This window comes from Colobus angolensis, unplaced genomic scaffold (genome assembly GCF_000951035.1).
Source record: "Colobus angolensis palliatus isolate OR3802 unplaced genomic scaffold, Cang.pa_1.0 Scaffold268, whole genome shotgun sequence".
Classification (NCBI taxonomy): domain Eukaryota; kingdom Metazoa; phylum Chordata; class Mammalia; order Primates; family Cercopithecidae; genus Colobus; species Colobus angolensis.
Window position 1 is genome coordinate 2,154,556 of NW_012115910.1, and position 10,193 is coordinate 2,164,748.

At 36.1% G+C, this 10,193-nt stretch overlaps 1 pseudogene across 1 annotated transcript in view; it reads right to left on the reverse strand.

Annotated features, from left to right (window-relative positions):
• The window catches only part of LOC105515714, a 20,368-nt pseudogene extending 15,363 nt beyond the window's left edge, over positions 1 to 5,005 (reverse strand). The window contains exon 1 of the transcript XR_001002374.1: positions 4,873 to 5,005. The product of XR_001002374.1 is annotated as a phosphoglycerate mutase 1-like (transcript). The remainder of the gene's footprint in view (positions 1 to 4,872) is intronic.
• Between the last annotated feature and the right edge of the window lie 5,188 nt (positions 5,006 to 10,193).

Consider the following 10,193-nt stretch of genomic DNA (forward strand, 5'->3'; position numbering starts at 1 on the left):
TATAAATTATTCTACTACAAAGACACATGCACACGTATGTTTATTGCGGCACTATTCACAATAGCAAAGACTTGGAATCAACCGAAATGTCCATCTGTGAGAATTGATGTCTTAACTGCTTTGATTCCATGACTCATATGCCAGTGTGCTCCTCCATTTATTTAAGTGTTCTTCAAATTATCTCAGATTTCTTGTACATCTTTTTGCCAAAGGCCACTAATATCCCTAAGAATTTTATATTTTGATAGTATTGTAAATGGCCTTAAATATTTAGTAGCCAATTATTTAGGTGTTAACATATAGAAATACTATTGGCTTTAAAATACTTATCTTTAATGATAGAAACTTGCTAAACTTTTTATCATTTATACATCTTTTTGTGGATTATATATGTTTTCCTACATTGAGAAGAATGTTTCTGTGAATAAAGTCAGCTTTTCTTTTTGCAACAATGTTACAAGGAAACAAAGAGAAATATGAAAAGTATGAAAAAGAGAAATACTCTGTTTCATTGCCAGTGTTTTTATTAACCTCAGATAAATGCTGGTTTATTAGCTATTGTTTTTGTTATCATATAATGCACAATTTGAGATCTACCACTATTTTAGATTATAGTTAAAGGGTCTGTTCATTACCTAAAATTGTATCTAATGCAGGTATGATGTAAGCCCCTTGGGCAACACCTAGACAAGAGGCATATATACTGCATTGTTAGCCAATGTTTTTAGAGCTCTTGACTTGAGATCTTTGTGCAACACTGTCCAGGTCTACTTCAACAATTAATGTGTCCATAATATCATCTTATATACGTGTTATTTAGTGTGGCCAGTACACTTACCATGGGATTTGAGCTCAGACAAGCCAAAGCTGAAAATTGCTCCATGCTATTTTTCCTTTCCTGGAAACTGAGAAATATATCTCCTACCCCACAGGGTTGTTTGGAGAATGTCACAAGATGATATATGAAAAGCACCTAAGTCATAATAGTATTAAATCAATGAGCCCTTCCATTTCACTCTGCTAAAGATAATCACCATCAATTCAGGAGTGGGCTTGGCCTCCTTCAGTTAGCTAAGGCTAAAGTACAGTTTATCCTATTTAAATTCCAGACACAACATTTAGATACTGCCAAGCATAAAATATGCTTTTAAAAACAAAGGAGGAAAAGTACCATAAATATGGTGGGGAAAGATTGGTTATTGCCATCATGAAAAGCAGAAAATAAGCACCCTATATAGTTCATAAACAAACACAAACATCCAAGGTTGTGAGCATTTCAGGCTGTTATTTGTGTGTACTTGGTGCCACAATTCAGAGGTGTACAACCACCCTCAACTCCTGTTTTCATTATTGTTTGCTTCATCTTCTAGTTTACCGCCTCCTATTTTATAAATACAAGCAAAGAAACAAAGAGAAGCTGTGGGAAGATTGATTAATATTTTTATTTCAAGGTGATAAATTAGAAGAAAACTCATTTTATCAATGTATATTGATCATCATGTTCTTACTCTTTAATGATAAATTTTAGAAGTTATTTATCATTTCATCATATATTATACTCCTACTGGTATGTTTATAGTTATTGTATGTACATTTTGTACATTAAAAATGTACATAAAATTAAATTATTTAAAATTAATTATTAAATTAATTAAAATTGAACCCAAAGTGTCAACTATTTATATTTTCCACCCTCTCTTAGGTTCTTTTATATATACATAAACATTTAAAGCAGCACTAATATTTAGTGCTTTACTTAGCACACTTAAGGTTAACACTGCCTACCTACATGGAATTTTTATGTAGAGTATTTATTTATTTTATTTTTATCTTATTTTTATCTTGCTCCAATGTGGAGGAATTTGAGTTTGTTTTTTTTTTTTTTAGATGTCAGATGTCGTCTTGCTCTGTCGCCCAGGTTGGAGTGCAGTGGCGCGATCTTGGCTCACTGCAACCTCCGCCTCCTGGGTTCAAGTAATTCTCCTGCCTCAGCCTCCCGAGTAGCTGGGAGTACAGGCACGTACCACCATGCCTGGCTCATTTTTTGTATTTTTAGTAGAAACGGGGTTTCACTGTGTCAGCCAGGATTGTTTCGATCTCTTGACCTCATGATCCAATCCACCTCGGCCTCCCAAAGTGCTGGGATTATAGGCATGAGCGACCATGCCCAGCCAACACGTATTTGTTAATGCATGATATTGTATGTACTATTTATAATGTGACAACATGTTATAGGTCCTGTCAATAGATAATCTTATTGAACACTATTTTCATAGATGTATGGTATTTCATTTTATGTAGTGTCTTCATTTGTTAGTCATTTATATATGACATTATTAAATTACACAAATTTAAGGCACTATAAATTGTGATTCAGTGAAAATTAATATCTGAATTAATACCTATGGATATTTGCATACATCCTTGATTAATCCCTTAGCTTAAATGGTTAAGTGTAAAATGGCTAAACTTTGTCTTAGTAATGTTTTTCTTAGCAATTAAAACAGCACCACAATATCTGCAATATATGCCCTGAGAAAGCCTTATAGTGGCATACTCTGTTTTCTGAAACACAGAAGGCAGAAAGATTAATGGAGAAGTACTGCTTGCTCATTGCCTATTAGATTTGTCTGAAGTGGAAGCAGATCTCTCTGTGTAACATGACTTTTATTGGTAAACATGGGCAGTCATAACAAAATACCATATACTGGGTACTTAAACATGAGAAATTCATTTTCTCCCAGTTCTAGATGGTGGAAAGTCAAAGATCAAGGTCCAGAAAGGTTCAGTTTCTGATCAGGGTTGTGTTTGTGACTTGCAGACAGTTTCCTTTCTCCTGTGCGCTCACATGGTAGAAAGAATGAGGGGAAGCTGCCTCTTTCTCTTTTATAAGGTCAAAGTTCTATAGGATTAAGGTTTCACTCATATTACCTCATTTAACTTTAATTATCTCTTAAAGATCCCATCTCTAGATTCAATCACACTGGGAGTTAGGACTTCAACATAATAATTTTGAGAGGCATACACTTCAGTCCACAACATTCTACCCCTGGGCAACCAAAATTTGTGCTGTTATTACGTGCAAATTACATTGATTCCAGCTCAATCCAGAAATCTAAGTCAAAATCTCATCTAAATATTGTCTACATCAAATATGAATGGGACTCAAGATGTGGTTAATTCTGAGGGAAAATGCCTCTCCATCTGTACGCCTTTGCAAACAGATGAGTTACATCCTTCCAAAATGCAATAGTGACACAAGCGTAAGACAATCTCATTCCAAAACAGAAATGTCAGAAGAAAGAAAAGAGTGATAGAAGTCAAGCTAATCCAGAAGCCAGCAAGGCAAATTCCATTAGATCTTAATGCTCAAGAATAATCCTCTTTTGTTCCATGTTTTGCCTTCCAAATCCACTAGGGTAGCAGTCCCATTTTCAGATCCTCTTGGGCAATGGTCCTGGCCCTGAAACTTTAGTCAGAGGCTGTCTGGCTTGGGCAACTGAGACAATGACCTCACTTTTTGAAATGAAGGAGGTAGTCCTGACAATCACTGAGTCACAGTTGTGATCATTCTTTACTTTTCTTGAAAAATAACATGTTCACAGTCAAATAAATGCTCTATGGTCTGGTCCTTTTGTATCTCAGTCCAACAGCCTTCCTTCAGTCCATCCTGCTTTCTCCACACTTTTCAGTTCAAACTGCCTGTTTTCTGCTGGTGTAATCCCATCTTTATTCCAGGCTTCTGGTGACATGGCTGATTAAGCTTATGAGTCACACTCATGATCTCATTTAACCTTATTTACTTTGAAATCATTATCTAGATACAGTTATATTGAGGTTTAGGGCATTAATGCATAAATTTTGGGTGGGACTGGCACAATACAATCCATAGCATATGATGTTTATCTTTTCTTTAAATTGCAGTCCTCTGCGATCTTCTTAATGGGTCCTCTATGACAGAGGACAGAAGTCAAGGACATTGAAACCTTGTTCCCATTACTTTCTGTCAATAGAATCATGAGCAATCACACAGTCTCTATACAACCTAATTATTGCATTTCTCAAAAGTCATATTAAAATGGCTACATCATTGGGATATTGTGAGAAACAAATGAAATACATATGAGAACATTTTCATGCATTACTTACTCAATATCTTTTCTAAAATACTGTCTATCATTCCTTATCTCCTCCTTTTATGTCTTCTTTCTTTACAGGAGCTGCCTTATAGTATATTAGAGATATACTAAATTAAATAATACATATCCAGAGAGATGTTTAGTCTAGGATTTTTTATCTGTCTATTATAAAATCATACTTCCTTCGAAAATAAGAAACAAATGAAAAGAAGAATACAGAGAAGGTAAGGAACATATCTAATGATTTTTTAATGCTACTTTTGAAACTGAAACATAATAAGTTATAAAAAGTATCATTTAAAATAATTTTGAATTGTATATTCCAATCAATATTATATTTTTGTAATAAAATACAAAAAAATCCAAGTTCAGCAGTAACGTTACCATATATGCTCCAATCTCCTATCCCATGGACTCTCATTTACATGTTAAAAAAGGCAATTAAGAAGCTTTTATGCTATAGTTACCATCAAAGAACATCCCAGTATACTTGATAAGATAAAGGAAATCGTGGAACCTACAGTAGGGTGAATGAAATCAGCCTGTCATAATTTCAAGGAATGTTTCCTGGAGAGATTAAAGGGGGTAAGACATTTTGAGTTAGATGAGAATTTCACCTATTGAGAAAGCATCATGATGCCATGAGCAGAAGTCTAAGGAATTCTTGGCCTGGATAGGGCTCTCTCATTCCGGCATGAATTCACAAAAACATAAATCTAGATAAGTAACTTACATATATCAGTTATTGGCTGCTGCATAACAAGCCACATAGAAGCTTGGTGCTCACAGTTCTTGTGGGTAGCAATGTGGGCTCTGTTTAGCTGAAAAGGCTCATCTGTGTTTCCTGTGGTGCACACTGGGCTCATTCATAGGTCCGCAGTCTGCTGGTGTCCATGATCTTACATGTTGGGTGGCTGATATACGGTTGACAGGGGAAATGGAAGAAATTGGGCTAGTTGAGGCCAAGTGCTCAGCAGGCTAATCTAACTTGTTACCAGTATGGTGGTGGCAGAGTTACTGACTGCAGCAAGAGAAAAGCCAAACTCCAATGTGCAAGGACTTTCATAGTCCCTACTTGAATCACCTTGGCTTTTGTTCTGTTGGCCAAAACTGGTCACATGTGAGGCCCAGAGTCAATGTGGGAGAGACTATTCAAGTATTCAAGGACTTGGATTCTGAAGGAGACACAAAAGTGTGTGGAGATTGTGACCATTTCTATAAAAAAATCCACCAAACTGGCCGAGCACGGTAGCTCATGCCTGTACTCTTAGCACTTTGGGAGACCAAAGCGGGTGGATCACGTGAGGTCAGGTGTTCAAGATCAGCTTGGCCAACATGGCAAAATCCATCTCTACTAAAAAAAAAAAATTAGCCAGGCGTGGTGGCACATGCCTGTAATCCCAGCTACTCAGGAGGCTGAGGCAGAAGAATAGATTGAACCCAGGAGGCTGAGGTTACAGTGAGCCGAGATCACATCACTGCACTCCAGCCTGGGTGACAGAGTGAGACTCTGCCTTAAAAATAAATAAATAAATACAAGTCCACCAAACTATGTATTGATTGTGACTTACATGTACCCACCTTAGCAATTTTCACCATTAGAATAGAGAGGCTAGAATATATTCACTACTCAGTTCATACATGTTAAATGGATAATAGAATAACAATAAATTACTAATAAATTTATAACAATAACAGAGCCAGGCACTTCTCCAGTTGCTTATTATGTATTTTCCCATTAATTCTCACAATAGCTCATCTGGGTGACATCCTTTATGATCATCATGGATAATCATGGGCATACAGAGAGTGAATGATATGACAACATTCATGCAACTAATGCATGTGGAGCCAGCATTCAAACCAACACAATTAGCACATATTACATTGTACCCTAAACACTTACCCCTTGAAGAAAAAAGAAAAGAAATACAATAGAATAAAGGAAAAAGGCAGTAAGGCAGGGAGGCAGGAAGAGAGGAAGGAAGGAAGACAGGAAGGGAGGAAGGCAAGAAGGCAGGAAAGCAGGAAGGCAGGAAGGCAGGAAGGAGGGAAGGAAGGAAGAAAGGAAGGAAGGAAAAGGAAAGAAAAAAATAAAAAAGGAAGGAAGAAAGAAAAGAAGGCTCACACATTCTAGAGACCTGTATGATATCTACTACACATGTAGGAAATAATCTCATGATAGGACTTGGAATGCAATCTATGAACATTAAATTTTAGCTTATGGTATGACAATTGAGCACGATACTAAATTAAAACTGCTCAAAATGTAGAAAGGATAAAATTACTATTACCACCATGTAACTCTCAAGATTGCTCGACAAGTTCAACATCCGAGAATTAGGACCCCAAAATACAGAACAAATACTTTATTGACACTAAGTCTCAGAAACCTTTAGTTTTGAGAACTCAAATGCATAAATTATAACTTCCTTTAGACATTTAGCACACATAAGCACCTACGCATCCCCCAACCCCCACATACATTTAATGGCCTAACATTAATGTATTTTAGCAAGACAGCCAATCACCCTCAAGCCCAAATGGAACAATTTCAGTCCTCCTTATTTCTGTTACATATGAGTTTATAAGCATCTAAACAATATCTCACTGGTGAGCAAAGAATGCTTGATATATAATTAGTATGTGCAGTTGAGATTAGGACACTTACAAATTAAAACTAAGCCAAAGCAAATTTTTTCTCCAGGCTGTTATTGACAATAAAACTGGTATAGGATAGCAAAATTACTCAGGCTGCGTGATGGGGATTATAGATCCCATGAGAAAGCTAAGATTCATAATTATTTTTCTATAGTGTTGAACGGAAGGGAAACTTCACAAAATAACTGGTGCACATGCGAATGATACTCGCCGTATGAAACGTTCAACTATTGTTCTAAATTCTAGTCAAAATGCTGAAGCATTTAATATTTTGATTTCTTTACAAACATACTGTCCTACTATATGGATGTAGTTTCATTTCGTAGCAATGGGAGTCCCCCCGACACAGTGGTTCAGAGACTCTGGAGCCAGACTGCCTGAGTCCAAAGCCTTGTTTTCCTTCCCACTAGTGCTCTAGGAAGTAACTTACCTCTTTGAGTCTCAGCTGCCTCATTTTTATAAGGAAAGAAAAAAGAACTTTTCTCATGTATGGCTTAGAAAATCACATAAGATATGCATGAATTTACAGAGCTTGGGACATCAGAAACAATACATTTTGACTCTATTAAACTATTGCAAGGGTGAATATTATTATATGAACTCCTATAATATAAAATTTGGCATCATCTCATGTAGGGTATTATCAAAATTTCTCTATATGTCACTAACATTTTAAAAATAATGTTTTCACGATAACTAAAAAACACACCTTTCAAATTCTGCTTCACTAAAAAATATAGATAGTGTTTTTTAAAGTCAAATGTATTACTAAAACATTTTAGTATTTTGCTATACAAGTTTTTTTTATTTATAACTGTATTTTACAGTATTGAAATGTAGATTTTGAGTCAACTTGAAGCCCGAATTTAATTTAAGGCTTTGTCCAATCAAATTACAGTATATAGAAATTGTCATTAAAATGGACATGCTGCTAGTCTGTTGGGTTACAATGAAAACTTATAAATATTTGTACATAGCTAATGTGTTACTTGACCCTGGTTTGTTTTCTTCTTCTCTCAAATTAAAATTTTCACAAATAACTCTGCTACTTCTTGAACCAGTGACTCAAACAGCTGAACTCACAAGAAAAAGGGAGTCAGGAAACAATTGTTCCCTTGCTTTTTAAGTTTCCAGTTAAAACCAAAATGCTTCTGGGATCCGTAATAAGTGTGTGTGTGTGTGTGTGTGTGTGTGTGTGTGTGTTTGAAGAAAATCTATACACAACAGTATGCTTATCTTAGATAGATGTGAAAAAATGAAGCCCACAACTAGTGACTCTTTTAAGAATTGCTTAGTAGCTCCTTTTTTCCCCACGAGTTCATTTTGAAGAAAACTATATACAACTGCAACTATTCTGGGAAGGGATGTTATTAATGATGCTTACAATAGAGTCTCAGTCTGGAAGAATAATTTCATTAGAAATAAAACAGAAGCCTGTAAAGTCAAATGCTATTTTGCTGATTTTGAATTACAATATCCATTTTTTTATTTTTATATATATTTTTGGGCTAAAAGGAATCTTTTGCTAAACCAAATTTACAATTTTGCTTCCATTCCACAACAACTGGGATTAGTACATTTTCAGAGTGACATTTCAACCTCAGTATACCTCCCAACATGCTCTTCTAAATATCTCCATCTCAGATCTTCACAGCAATGTTGACCGCATGGAGTAGGCTCATTTTATTTTTTTGTCCTCTCTTCCCTTCCTTTTCTTCCTTTTTCCTCTCTCCCTCCCTCCTTCTTTCCTTCTCTCCCTCCTCCTTCCATTTCTTCTTCCTTCCTTTGTTCTTTCCTTTCTTTCTCTCATCTTGGGCTGGTTGACGTACTTAATACTGATGTGTTCCCATTCATAATTTCATGTTTATAAATTGATCAACTCTCTCTCATTCATTTATTCACATTTGGTTGTCCATTTTGTTTAAGACTTAATAGTGAAACAACGCAATAAAAAGTGAAATCATATCCCTGTGGGATCTCCAAATCACATTGTGAAAATGGCATGTACATAATTTCGAACTGCAAAAGCCCCATAAGAAAAATAAACACACACACACACACACACACACACATCCTGTATAGAAAGACTAAGCATTGTTATTCATGGTAATTACTATGCAAGAAAATATAAAAACAGAGTCTAGGGGTCATTCCTTTTCCTCTGTTTCTCACTTCTCTTACATATACCAGGTGCTGTTCAGATCAATGTGAATGCTGGTGGTAAATGAAGTCTGGGCATGCAAACTCCTTCCTGAATGTCCAAGGAGGCTTCACCAACAAGTCTGGAATGGTGAAAACAGGAAGAAGTTAACCAGCTTCTGATCATTGCCTAAAAAAATTCACATACTCTTCTTTTTATATGTTCTTTAGCATCCTAGAATTATGTGGGGCAATCTGTTTGATTCCCCCTTAAAACTCAGTTGGAATTCAAGCAGAGCTGGGCTAGAATTTTTGTCCCTTTCTTTATTAGTATTAAAATTATGCAAAACTATTTAACTTTTCAATCTTAGTAACTTTTATCTATAAAGTTGAAATATTTACCTAGATCACAAGATTATAGTGACAATGTAATAACAACAATAATAAAAGTGAGTATTTAGTAAGGTCAGTGTTCGATTATTAATTACTATTACTGTTTTACCTTCTTTTACCTCAGGAATTATCTCAAGCTTTTACCCTCTCCCTGTAGATTAATCTCCAAACTGTAGATTATCTGATGACCATAATATAGTGTATAGCTAGTGCATCTAGTTTCTCCAGAAAATGCTAATGGTTGCTAATTTAGAGGATGGTAGCACATTTTGCTAAATGTAGGCCTGACTGTCAAAACATCAGCACACCAGATTTTGATGGTATAATATTTTTGGCAACCTAGTGGTATTTGAAAATAGTAACACTATTGGAAATTGTCTTTGGAAACCATATGGAAATGAAACAAGAAGCGATGCAGGAGGACAACATACAGCACACTGAAGTGCTCCAGAAGAAGATCCCCTAACCCCCAGGAGTTTATGCTGATTATCTGGGTACTTCTATTTATTTAGTGTGAAGCAGGATTACTGGGCATTAGTATCAATCCCAGGAAAGGAGGCCAAACACCTCCCACACTGCACTTGGGCTCTGCAATTTCTATCACTTGACTAAGTCCAGTGAGACAGAACACTAGCACACAGCAAGTTACGTGAAGCAGATGTCTTACTCGCAGACAGGCAGCAAGGGACTTGATAAGCCTAGGATTTATGCCAAGCTGGAACCCCAGCTTAGGAAAGCTGCCCAGGGAGAATGGAGTCGAGCATTCTACAACTTGTCCTGTTGTTGAGGGGCCTCAGAAAGCAGTCCACCCTGGGTTTTATAACCAGGGGTTACATGACATGCTGGAGTGTTCTATGATAT